The sequence below is a fragment of the Peromyscus californicus genome, unplaced genomic scaffold (assembly GCF_007827085.1).
Source record: "Peromyscus californicus insignis strain IS unplaced genomic scaffold, ASM782708v3 Scaffold_4__1_contigs__length_199733344, whole genome shotgun sequence".
NCBI classification, from domain to species: Eukaryota; Metazoa; Chordata; class Mammalia; order Rodentia; family Cricetidae; genus Peromyscus; species Peromyscus californicus.
The window spans coordinates 104,647,543-104,661,605 of record NW_026294562.1 but is presented as its reverse complement, the minus strand read 5'-3'; the positions used below and the strand labels follow the sequence as shown (position 1 = coordinate 104,661,605).

At 38.9% G+C, this 14,063-nt stretch overlaps 1 protein-coding gene across 1 annotated transcript in view; it reads right to left on the bottom strand.

Moving 5' to 3' along the window:
• Positions 1–14,063, bottom strand: part of Acer3 (alkaline ceramidase 3) — a 91,112-nt gene that overhangs the window by 14,081 nt on the left and 62,968 nt on the right. The gene's annotated exons all lie outside the window — the stretch shown is intronic.

The following is a 14,063-nucleotide window of genomic DNA, read 5'->3' as shown; positions in this document are numbered from 1 at the left end:
GGTGTGTGGCTGATGGCTGTCTTTAACTATAGGACTAGGCATGCTGGCTCACACCTGCAACCCCTGCACCTGGGAGGCTAAGGCAGAAGGGTCATAATTTGAGGTCAGTCTGGGCTAGACACCAAGAGAGACTAATTCAAAAAAGAATTAGTCCAAGGGGTTGAAAAGATGGTCTTTTCACTGGACGGTGGTGGTGCATGCCTTTGAGCCCAGCACTTGGGAGGCAGGGACAGGTGGATGTCTGTGAGTTCGAGGCCAGTCTGGTCTATAGAGCGAGATCCAGGCAGACTCAAAAGCTACAGAGATACCCTGTCTTGGGGGGGGGGGGAATCTTTTCTATTAAGTTACCTTCACATATTTTTATTAACGATCAGGCCAGTATGATGTGTTAGTTTAGTTTATATGTTCTATACACCACCCTTACCAGCTATTGTACAACACCAACTTGACTATAATAGTAGACTAAATCAAGCACTTTAAGTTCTCCTCTGTATCTCTCTTTTTGGTGCTGAACACAGGCCTTTGTGCATGCTAAGCACATACTCTGCCACACCCAGTCCTCTAATAATGCTCTTCTCTTTAAAAACTGTTTCATCTATTCTTGGTCTTTTGTGTCCTGTGTAAATGTCAGAATCAAGTTCTACATTTTTAAATATTTTTTTTATTATTTTAAGTTTATGGGTGTTTTTACTTAATGTATGCATGTGCACCATGTATGTGCCTGGTGCCAGCAGAGTCCAGAAAAAGACACTGGATCCCCTGGAACTGGAGTTACAGAGAGTTGTGAGCCATATATGGACAGTGGGACTTAAACCCAGGTCCTTTGGAAGAGCATCCAGTGCTCTTAACCTCTGTGTCTGGCCCTATTTGTTTGTTTTAAGACAAAGTCTCATAATGCAGTCCCAACTGGTCTGGAATTATCTATTTCCCTCCTTCCTTCCTTCCTTCTTTCCTTCTTTCCTTCCTTTTTTTTTGAGACAGGGTTTCTTTGTGTAGCCTTGACTGTCCTAGAACTAGCTCTGTAGACCAGGCTGGTCTTTCACTCACAAAGATCTGCCTGCCTCTCCCTCCTGAAGGCTGGGAGCACCTGGAATGCTCTATGTGGACCTCACTGGGCCGCTTCCCCAGTGCTGTGATTAAAGGTATTTACCACTATGTCCAGCAAATATCACATTTTTTGCCAATAGCCTGAAAAGATTTTGATTGTGATTATATTTAACCTGCAGACAAACTTGGAAAAATTGACACCTTAATGATTACTGACTTTTCGAACACATAAGGGAGTATATCTATTTATTTAGTTTAGTTTCTCAGCAAAAAGCTGTTGTTTTCAATGCACAGATCTGGCATATGTTGGAACACTGTCCAAAAATGGAGTTGTGTGAGAAGAATTCTGAGTATTTCTGAGGAAACTCCAAGAAAACAAAACAAGGGTCTTAAGACCTCAGTTTCTTCAAAAACACATTGTTCTTGGAATGTGTTTTCGTACCCCTCCCTGGTAGCGGATAGGAGTTGTTTCAGATTATTCATTACAACTGGTTATTGCTATTTGTTTACATGCCTCTATGTAACAACATGTTTTTGCCATGGGTGGCTTGTCCTTGTGATTGGACACTTTACTCTGTGACTCTTCTTAACCCTCAGAGTATAAATTGTCTGATTCTCTGAATAAAGTCAGCTATTGCATGAGACTTTAGTCTGCCTTATTTATCGGTTCCATTCTCCCAGGTCCCACCACCTCTAGTAGAATGGTAAACAGGCACACATTTGTTACTTTTACCCTAAGCATTTGATGTTGTTGTAAACTGTACATTAAAAAATTTTCACTTTCCATTCATTCACCATTAATGCATAAAAATGATTCCCTGCCCCAACCCCTAGGCTAGAAAGATGGCTCAGTAGTCAAGAGCACCTGCTGTTCTTCCAGATGACCCAATTAATTTCCAGCACCCATATCAGGTGGCTAAAAACCACCTTCAACTCTAGTTCCAGGGGAATCCAATACCCTTCTCTGGCCTCCAAGGGCACCTGAACTAATATGCACATACACACGTGTACATATAAATACAAATAAAATAAATCTTAAAAAAGAAATGAATTTTCTTCTGAATTCTGACTAGACTCCTATAATTGATAATTTTCACCCACTTCTACTAGGTCTTTGGGTACATGTTCTGTAATTTCTTTGTACATACTTGTATTATCCTCAAACACCATGTTAAACAGGACTTCCATCAGCACAATTGTGAGTAAAATGGTGATACTATAATAACCTTATTTTTAGATACTACAGGGATTAAAAAAAACACATCTTTGGTGTGTTATATGCTACAGAATTTATAAGCTAAGAAAATTCCTTTTTACTACTAATTAGTAAGGTCTTTTGTTTTTAGATTGTGAACATGTGTTAAATATTATAGGATACTTCTGTAAATCTACAGGTATATAGTTTTTATCTTTTTTTAAAAATATGGTAAATAGTAAGAAGAGATTATTCTAAAAGATTTTGTTGTCTTAGCTGTAAATATTTGCATGTAAATAGTGATTTATTTTTATGTATTTATCTATGTTTTGAGTTTTTTTGAGGCAGGGGCAGCCATGTAACTAAGGGTAGCCCTGGAACTCACAGTAGATGATCTTAAACTCGTGATCCTCCTGTCTTTGCCTACCAAGTGCTGGGATTACAGTTATATGCTGCCATCCCTAGCTCAATGGTGATTTGCTGGACTTAGCAAGGCCAATCTACAGCTCTCAGGAGTACTGCAAAGCAAAATTCTTCAGTGGGGTGAAATGAAAGTCTTTGTTATCCAGGTAGCAGGGCAGGAAGGAGAGAGTAAGAACTTTCATCAACACGTGGTCCATGAATGCTCAATACAGACAAGATTCTGGAGATATACCTATATAGCTCAGGGTACTAGAATACAAAAAGTTCTCAAAATATCTGCGTCTGATGTCATATGGCTTTACATTCAGCCTGCCTGCCTTGTGTAAAGCTATCGTTTAAGAAGATTTTTCTCTTCCCTTTCCCTTGGGAACTGCCTTCAACTCTCTCCTGAGTTAATCCCTATCTTGAATCCCATGCCTTCTTCCTTTTTGTACTGTGAAACAAATTTTCTAATATGAGGGTGTTCCTAACCAACAGTTTATTGAATTTAAATTTCTTCTGAAAACTTTAATATATGAAAACATACTTTTCTCCACATTTTGTTGATAGTTTGGTTTACTATAGAATTCTAGGTTAGAAATTTTCCTTTAGAAATTCAATGGCACTGGTCTACTATCTTCAAATTTCTAATGTGGCCTTTGGACATTCAAAACCCTCTGATTTCTAGTCATGTCTCACAAATATTTCCTAGACTGCTTGTTCCTGTTATTGCCTGATACTTGAATTCATTCTGTCATGCAAGGTGAAGTTCTTGGCTTAGGATGTGGCTTTCCAGGTCAATTTAATGGAGTTAGTAGGAATCTACTTACCTTCTAGTTTTGAAGATTTTACTGAATCTTTTCCTTGTGGCTTTATGCTTTTTTTTTTTTTTTCCAAGACAGGGTTTCTCTGTGTAGCTTTGCACCTTTTCTGGAACTCGCTTTGTAGACCAGGCTGGCCTCAAACTCACAGAAAACCGCCTGCCTCTGCCTACGGAGTGCTGGGATTAAAGGCATGTGCCACCACCGCCCGGCGGCTTTATGCTTTTAAAATAAAGTTTTTTGTTGTAGTTTCAAGGCCAGATGGAAGCAAAATTGATGGTACTTTTAATACTGTATGCTTTAGTATTTCTATCATTCATTTTTCTTCAGGTTTACTCTATCTGATTTCTAATTTGTTGTTGTTTTGAGACAGGGTCTCAGGTGCCCCAGGCTGGCTATGAACTTGCTATGGAGCCAAGGATAACCCTTGACTCCTGATTCACCTCCCAAGTGCAGGGGTTACAGGCAAGTACCACCACATCTGGCCTTTGTTTTCTAATTCTTGAAGTTGAAAGGTTAGTCCATTACTTCTTTTAACTGCCCCCAGCCTATCCTTTCTGAGCTGGCTTCTCACTATGTAGCTTTAGCTGGCCAGGGAACTGCTCCCTGCTGCCTCTGCCTCCCAAGAACATGCATATGCAACCAAGCCTGGCTTCCCTTCTTTTTCCTTTTTGGGAGAGGGTATTGTTAGGTAGCCCAAGATAGATTCAAATTTGTGATCTTCTTGCCTCAGTAGGAAGTATACTTTTGATGGGGGAATGTCTTTTTGTATGCTGTGAAAATATGTTGCTCTGATTGGTTGATAAATAATGCTGATTGGCCAGTAGCCAGGCAGGAAGTATAGGTGGGACAAACAGATAAGGAGTATTCTGGGAAGAGGAAGACTGAGTCAGGAGATGCTAGCCTGCCATCCAGGGAGCAGCACGTAATGGCACACAGGTAAAGGCACAGAACACTTGGCAACATATAGATTAACAAAAATGGGCTGAGTTTAAGTGTAAGAGGTAGTGAGTAGTAAGCCTGAGCTAATGGCTGAGCAGTTTTAAATAATATAAGCCTCTGTGTGTTTACTTGGGTCTGAGTGGTTGCGGGACCAGGAGGGACACAGGAAAACTGCAGTGACAAATGGCGCCCAATGGTTCGAGTTTCCACCTGAAACCTGAGAATACTTAATAAGCAATTCTAAACAGAGCGAAAAACAGGTTCCTGGTTCATGTCTCATGTGCATGGTGAGGCCGCAACATGTGGGCTTGAGCTACTCTATGGCAGGTTCATGGCGTGTGGGCCTGACTTGCAGCATGGCATATTCCAAGCCACGCAGTACGCTGTGTGATGGATATAGCTTTTGCTAGTACAGAAAAAAAAAAAAAAAAAAAAAAAGGTTTCTGGGCTACACGCTGCTTTCATAAAGGCATAGACCCACTGCTTCCCAGAGTCCAATGGTGAGCATGGTTCCCCCAAAGCTGCTGGTAAACGTAGTTCCACCATGTTGGAAAGCTGAGGTGGGCAGAGTCAGCAGCCACAGCTGCCATTTCAGTCCTAGTAATGCTTCAGTTTAAAGCAATAGATTCACAATAAGACAGATTCAGATGGAATAGTTTACAATGTGTGTAAAAATGTACGTAGGCTTGGAATAGAGAGAAAAAGGAATATATGCAGTTATATAAAGAAATAGATAGTTTTAAGAAATAAAGTCTTTAAAGAGACAGTAAAGGTAATATAAAAAATAAGCCATGTAAAGATGGATATTATATAGAGAGTCTGGATTGTGTTGTCTTTGGGATTTTTAACTGCAGAAAGACATTTGATTGTAAAGGCTGCTCAGTTAAACCAATATGTATATTTTAAAGGTATCTTGACTTCACAATTTGGATCTAAGGATATGTTGCTTTGGAAAGGAGGCTCTGCTTTTATTTCCACAGGAAGCAAAAGGCTATGGATTTGTTCCAGGTTAAGATACATCAGGTTTGACCAGCCAAGACCACCTGAAAGGTCTCCGATGACACCATGGCCCAGATTATCCAACATCAAGAATGGTTTCAAGGCAACTGGCTCAGACAATGCAGCCTCACAGACTATTTCAGTCAGGACTTGACCATAATTCTTAATTTTCTCAGGATCCCCATAAGAATACAGTGCCCTTTATCAGCAGGAAATAGCCTAGAAAACTACGCCCACATTCCCAAAAAATAGATCATGGGTGTTTGTCTTTGTTTAGGTTGTTGGTTACAAATTGTTATTGATTATAAATGCAATCTCTTTCTAAAGAAGAAAAGGGGATAGTATAGATATGATAGGAAGAAAAGGTAGATTATTGAACCTACTTTTAAAGAGCAACAACTTGTTTAAAATGTTTTACATTGGTATAGATTTTAGTTTATTGATACAAATTTAAAGTTGACTTTGTTATACTGTATGTATATTTCTACTCTCGTTTAAGATATTATGTTTATGTAACTCATTTAAATTGTAATGGATAATTAAGAAGTACAGATTAATAATTAGTCTTCTATGATAGTCAAACTTATAGTCATGTTAAGTTTTCTAGGTATACATAGGTATAATTCAATCAGGTAGGTAATCTTCAAATACTTCAAAGACCTACAGAACATGGCATTTAAAATGTTTTAAAAACTTAGACTTTCTGGATAATGAGACACATCTGCTCCTGGCAGCACCAGTTACTTAAAAAAAGATGATGGGTATCAAGGACAGTCCATATGGAGTTTATCTTCTTTTTGGCAAAATAGTCATTTGGGCAAGAAACTGTTCTTGCCTGGCCTGCTTGACAAAATGTTGTATCGACTGGATACGCAGGACCCATAGGAAGGTGACCACTGAACTTTGCAAGGCAAAATGGTCCTTCAGATTCCTGCTTTGCAGAGGAGACTGCCAGATATTCTACAGGACACATGGAGAAGTGATTAAAAAACTCAAAGCCTATAGGCTGAAGACAGATGCCCCAACATTGCAGAAGAACTTTGGGTGACTGTCCAGACAGCCAGCTGTCTCTGCCATTCTAGATTTTTGGAAGTTGCTTACAATACTCTTCCTGTTTACTTAGGTAATATAACCTTCTGAGGTCTTTGGTGTAGTTGAAGAATAGATAGTTTTAGTTTTCCTTGGTTATGATAAAAGATAAATTAGATATGAAACTTTAGACTTATATAGGACAGATAAAATATTTTCTTTAATTTTACAAAATACAAATAGACTAGATATTGTAACTGTAATTCTTGCTTGATATATGTAATTTTAATAGGTTAAAGTAAAATTTAGTTTGTTTAGAAAGAAAAGGGGAAGTGATGGGGGAATGTCTTTTTGTATGCTGTGAAAATGTCACTCTGATTGGTTGATAAATAAAGCTGTTTGGCCAATGGTGAGGCAGAATAGTGTTAGGCAGGACATTCTAACTAGAGAGGAGGAAGTTGAAAGGCAGAACAGAGAGGACGCTGCTAGCCACCAATGTGAGAAGCAAGATGTAAAGATACCAGTAAGCCATGAGCCACATGGCAAATTATAGATTTATAAAAATGGGTTAATTTAAGATTAAGATCTAGCTAGCAAGAAGCCTGAGCCAATAGGTCACACAGTTCATAATTAATATAAGCCTCTGTGTGTTCATTTGGGTCTGAGTAGTTGTGAGCCGTGAGGACACAGGAGCTGGGTAGGCACAGGAAAACTTTCAGTTACATACTTTTGCTGGGAGTATATGTGTGTACAACTTCTGCCAGTAGAGAAGAATTTTAGAATTTCATCTCAAGAGTGAGTCTGATCAGCTCCTTTAATACATGCCCTTCATTGTGTAAGTAACCACAGCACACTGAAAGAGATTTGACTACATACTGAAAGAGATTTGATTGAGGTACCATTTCCCAGGAAACTTCTGATGCCATGTACTGGGACTGAGGAAACTACAGACCTTGTTTCCTGAGGCACTTTAAAAAAAAAAAAGATTTATTTATTTATCATATATACAGTGTTCTGCCTGCATGTATCCCAGCAGGCCAGAAGAAGGCACCAGATCTTATTATAGATGGTTGTGAGTTACCATGTGGTGGCTGGGAATTGAACTCGGGACCTCTGGAAGAGCAGCTAGTGCTCTTACCCTCTGAGCGATCTCTCCAGCCCCTCCTGAGGCACTTCTACCTCCACTCTATTCTCTGTCTTTTCTTCCATATTTTGTTGAGGAGGGGAAGGCAGTTCTTGAAAAATCACTTAAATTTCTATCTTCCAAATTGCAGTTAAGTAGATATTCCAGAAAGATGAACAGTAAGTATCCTCTTGTAAATTATCTGCACAGAATTGGGATAGTGGGTACTCCACTTGGTAATGTAGTAATTGGAGTAAATGTGAACTACTAGTATCTTGGACTCTGCCAGCAGGGCACATTTCTTCATAGATTCTCAAAGGAGTTATGTGTATGTGAGTGTGTGCATATATAAAACCTAAAACTTGAGACTGAAAGTTACCATCTTCTTTTACTGGAGGGCAATTGTTTTCAGGATCTAATCTTTCACTAACTATGTATCTTTCTAGTTCTAGTACATGTGACATGGTGATTGTGGACCCCATTACGGTTTCCTAGTGAGATCTGAGCTAGCTTTACCCAGCAGGGCTACATTAGAGGATTGCCTGACCATGGGTGTGGTTACCAGGTGATTGGAAGGGTCTGCACTTGGCTGTGCTAAGGGGGAAGTCTTTTGCTCCACCCCTTGGCATTTCTATAAAAGGCCCTTTATAAAACACAGGAAGGGCCAGTGGATATTGATACCCTGTGTTTCTATTTTTCTCTCCTCTATCTTTCGATCTAAATATTTCTCCCTTCTCCCTCCTCAAGAGTAGCCTGGGGAAAAAATGGGAGCAGGCCTCCCACAGGTGATGTGAAAACAGTTCAAATTATCCGTTTAAAAAATTATTTTATATGTATTTGTGTGTGCATGCATACAGGTGAGTATGATGGAATACATGTGGAGGTCAGAGGCCAACTCACAGGATTTGGTTTTCCTTTTCCACCTTGTTAATCATAAGATTGAACTCAGGTCATCAAGTTTGGCAGCAAGCACCTTTATTCACTGAGCAATCTTTCAAACCCTAAACTAAAAACCGTTTTCTGTTTATTCTGAGGCTCTTGAAACTAAAGATGTTAGTGTGCTAGCATCTTCCAGTGCCTTCAAGCTAACTATTATATAAACACTCGTTTATCTCTGCAGCTTCTTCTTTGGATTTGATGCTTTGGAGTTTTTCTTATGCCCTTTTAAGCTAGCTAGCATTTAAAGTATTGTGTTTTATTCAGAATTTCTCATGTTTTGTTACAGAAGGAATTTTAAGATCTCAGTCATGCTTAAAGACAAAATTTGAGAATTTCTATTTGATATTAAGAACCTTTATACAGAAGCATATTCCTGGGTTCTAGGGATTATCAAGTTAACTACATCTTAAGAAGTTCACAACGGGGACTGGAGAGATGGCTCAGCAGTTAATAGCACTGGTTGCTCTTCCAGAGGTCCTGAGTTCAACTCCCAGCAACCACATGGTGGTTCACAACCATGTATAATGGGATCTGATACCCTCTTCTGGCTTGCACACATACATGCACATGGAGCACTCATACACATAGAATAAATAAATCTTAAAAAAAAAAATAAGAAGCTTACAATGAGCTGGGAGGTGGTGGTGTACTCCTTTAATGCCTTTAATCCCAGCACTCGGGAGCCAGAGGCAGATGATCATTGAGTTCAAGGTCAGCCTGGTCTACAGAGTGAGTTCTAGGATAGCCAAGGCTGTTTGTTACACAGAGAAACCTGTCTTAAAAAAACAAACAACAACCTACAACAACAACAACAACAAAAACTCTCACAATGTAGTCAGGGAAAGTTAAGGGAAATAATGACAATACTAAATGAAATGATCCTAAACAGAAATACAAAAAAGAAGGTATTGCAAAGCAGATAAAAGATGATATTATTTCATAAAAAATTGTTACTAGTAATTATTTAAAAAAATCTTTTCAGCCGGGCGGTGGTGGCGCACGCCTTTAATCCCAGCACTCGGGAGGCAGAGCCAGGTGGATCTCTGTGAGTTCGAGGCCAGCCTGGGCTACCAAGCGAGTCCCAGGAAAGGCGCAAAGCTACACAGAGAAACCCTGTCTCGAAAAACCAAAAAAAAAAAAAAAAAAAAAAAAAAATCTTTTCATTATATGAGGGAGTGGGCAACTGTGTGTGTGTGTGTGTGTGTTGTTGGTACCTTGGCATGTTACTTTTGGAGGTTGGTTCATTCCTTTTAATTGTTGAAAGTTAAAATGTAACATGTGGATTCTGGGGACTGAACTTAGATCATCAGGCTTGGCAGGAAGTGCCTTTACCTGCTTATGAGCCATCTCACCAGCCCATGGGTAAGCCCTTTTTTCAAAGGCATTCGTGTTTCTCAGCATACCTCTATCCTATCAGACTGAAGTTAAACTGAGGAATGTGTTTTATAATTCTTTACATTTCCCTAAGGTGCTCAGTTTACAAACAGAATAAAGTGGGAACTTGTGCTTCTGGAAAGATGGAGTAAACCGAGTTTTTCCTATTCTTTCCACTAAATTCCACAAAATCTTGCATATTAAATGTAATATTAAACAGACATTAGAAGACTTTGGAAGGTAGAGAGAAGAAAGTAGACTAGGCAGGGACTCTGAGACCTGAAAAATGATAGTAGTAAGTTTCCTGTGTTTTCTTTTAAAAATTAGTATTTTAAAAAATTAATATTTTAATTGACACATTACAACAAATTATGATTATATATACTTATGGGATAGATAAATGTTCATGTTCTATGTATACAATGTAGGATGATTAAATCAAGCTAATTAACATCTCTCTCATTTGTTATTTGTGAGTATATATATATATATATATATATATTTATATATGGTAACATATTTGAAATTTACTCTCTTAGCTGTTTTGAAATGCACATTACTAACCATAGTAAACTGTTGCACAACAGACCTGAAAAACTTATTCCTCCTGTCTGACACTGTACCCTTCTACTAACACTTCCCCATTGCCTCACTGTCCCACCCCCAGCCTCTGATAACCACCATTTACTCTAAGAGGTCAGCATTTTCAGTTTCTACATGTAAGAAAGACTGTGTACTATATTTGGTATTTTTTTTAAAACTGATTTTTAAAAATTACATTTATTTATTTATTTATTTATTTATTTATTTATTTATTTATTTATTTAATTTATTTATTAGTGTGGTATGTGTACACAGGTACCATGGGGCCCACATGAAGGGCAACTCACAGGAGTCAGTTCTCTCCTCCCACTATGTGGGTCCCAGGGATGGAACTCAGATTGTCAGTCCTGGTGGCATTCACCGTTACCTGCTAAGCCATCTCACCAGCTCAAGTAGTATTTCTACTTAAACCTGGCTTATTTTACTTAGCAGAATACTCTTTAGGTTCATTCTTTCTTTGTTTGTTTGGTCTTTTGAGACAGGGTTTCTTTGTGTAGCCCTGGATGTCCAGGGCTCTGTAGACCAGGCTGGCCTCGAAGTCACAGAGATCCACCTGCTTCTGTTTCCCAAATGCTGGGATTAGAAGTGTAGACAACTACTGTGTGGCATCAGATGCATTCTTTTGGGCCAGTACACTCTGGACTTGGAAGGGAATTAGCCAGGAGATGAAGTCTAGGCACAGACAGAAAATGTCCCAACAAAACCTACTTTCTCCAGCCAATGAATCATGAAAAGGGCCAGCCTCGAAAGTCAGAACACTTAAAATAATAATCACTTACTATAGTCAGATATCACACACACACACACACACACACACACACACACACACACACACACACACACACACACACAAAAAAAAAACATACACACACAATGTAGTTCCTTCCCCAGGCCATTCAGCAAATTGGGAGTCCAGACTTCCATCCTTATTAGACACCCAGGAAGAAGAGGCAGAAGGATCACAGCCTGGGCAATACAACCAGACTGTCTTGTCTCAATCAACAAAACCAGAAAATACATTTCCCTTTTCTTGAGTTTTTAAAGAAAATGTACAATTGAGGCAAAAATCATAAAGTTATCTGATGTGGTTCTAAACAAGATACATGTTGAATTATTCTCTTCTCCACCCTCAAAATACATTGAATTACTAACCCTAGTACTTCAGAATGTGACTTTATTTTTAACTAGGGTCACTGCTGATATTTCCAATGAGGTTATATTGGAACAGGTCCATATTTCAAGAAGACTGGTGTCCTTACAAGAACATGGCCACATGAAGACACAAGGAGAAGACCACATGACAGCAAAGGCAGAAACTACAAATTAAATAAGGCCAGAATTGCCAGCAAAGCACCAGAAGACAGGCAGCAGTGGAATGGCAAGAAGACCCCTGCAGCTGTACTCACAGCTTCTAGACCTGAGAGGCTATAAATCCCAAAGGTTTTAGGTCACATAGCTCGAAGCACTTTGTTACGACAGTCCCAGAAAGCTAACACAGGCACAAAAAGGGAATAAGGTTTCTAAACTGCACCAGACACTGACATTAGACCTGAGCGGGTTGTATAAACACACTGAGAGCAGACACAGCACCAACACCACAGATATGCTGGAATGGAACTCTAAAAAGTGGCCAGGCTGGGTGGTGGCACACAACTTTAATTCCAGCACTTGGGAGACAGTGGCAGGTAGATCTCTGTGAGTTTGAGACTAGCCTGATCTACATACTGAGTTCCGGACCAGCCAAGGCTATATAGTAAGAGTCCATCTCAAAACAAACAAATAACAACAAAAAAGAAATCTGAAAATCTGACATCAAAATTAAGAACTTTCACTTACTAAAAAGATTCTGGCCGGTGGTGGTGGTGGTACATGCCTTTAATCCTAGTACTCGGGAGGCAGAGATAGGTGGATCTCTGTGAGTTTGAGGCCAGCCTGGTCTACAGAGCAAGATCCAGGACAGGTTCCAAAGCTACACAGAGAAACCAAGTCTCAGGGGGAAAAAAAAGATTCTGGGGGCTGGAAAGATGGCTCAGTGGTTAAGAGCACTGGCTACTCTTCCAGAGGATCAGGTTAAATCCCCAGCACCCAAGTGGTAGCTCATACCTATCTGTAACTCCAGTTCCAGGGCTTCTGCCACCCTCACACAGATGTATATGCAGGCAAAATGCCAATGAACATAAAATAAAAAAATTATATATTTAAAAAAGGTTCTGAAAAGAATATGTAAGACAAAGTCAGATTGTGGGAAAATATTTATAAACTACATGTTTGACAAAAAAATTAGAGTCTTAAAACTTATAAAAGCAAGAAAATTTCCTTGTTAATTCTTGTAAATCCAAGAGAAAATGAGCAAAAGCATGATAGACATTTCACTAAAGAGAACATACTAATGGCAAAAGAAAAAACTTATGAAAATACATTCAACATCATTAACCATTAGGGAAATGCAAATTAAAAGTATAAGAATTAGTATGTACCTTCATACCTTCATGAAATAAAAATTGCTAGTGATGATGCAGAGAAACTGAATCATTCATACATTATGGGCAAAAATATAAAAATGGTAGAACCACTGTGGAAAACATTTCTGCAGTTTTAAGAAAAACTAAACATACAATTACCATACATCCCAGCAATTCCAGTCTGGGGCTTTATTCCAGAGAAAAGAAAACATGTGTTTTCGCAAAAACCTGTACATAGATGTTCACAGCTTTATGACAGCCTCAATCTGAAAGTTACTCAACTGTGGTACATCTATACCATGGAATACTACTCAGCAAGAGAAGTCTACACTATCCAGAGGATTATATTGTGATTCAAAAGAAATCTCTAAGGCTATATGGTTTTACTTATAAAACTTTCCTGAGATGACAAAACTATAAACATAAAAAAGACTATTAATTGCCAGGGATTAAGGAGTAGGAGTTGGAGGCAGGAAGTAGATGAGGTGATAAAGGGACCACACAGGGATCCTTCTGGTGATGTGCCTTGTATCTCAATTATGTCAGTGTCAACTCCTGGCTGTGACACTATATTATACAAGCATTTCTATATTATCTCAAAATAAAAGGTTCATTTTAAAAACAAAAATGGGCAAACCACATGGATTGTACCACTTACTGAGTTGAGCATCCACTGTATGGTTAGGACCTATTTAAAGTAATCTCATTTAATTTTCATAAATTCTGTTTTTGTTTTTTGTTTGTTTGGGTTTTTTTTTTTTTGAGACAGGGTTTCTCTGTGTTGCCTTGGCTGTCTTGGAACTCACTCTGTAGACCAAGCTGGCCTTGAACTCAGAGATCCACTTGCCTCTGCCTCTGAGTGCTAGGATTAAAAATGTGTGCCAGCACTGTCCAATATAAATTTTTATTAAAGACTATGTGTAATTCTTAAATGATCTTTTGTGAAATACCTGGTGGGAGGAGGGGCACAGGATGGAACTGGCCTTATGCCTGCTAGCTAAGTGTTCTAGCTAAGTGTTCTGCTGTTGAACTGCTTTCCTAGCTTGTGAAACATTTAATGATATGACAGCCTTCCTTGAGGTGTTACTTAACCTAGTTAGGCAAGTCTGAGAAACAAAAACATTTTT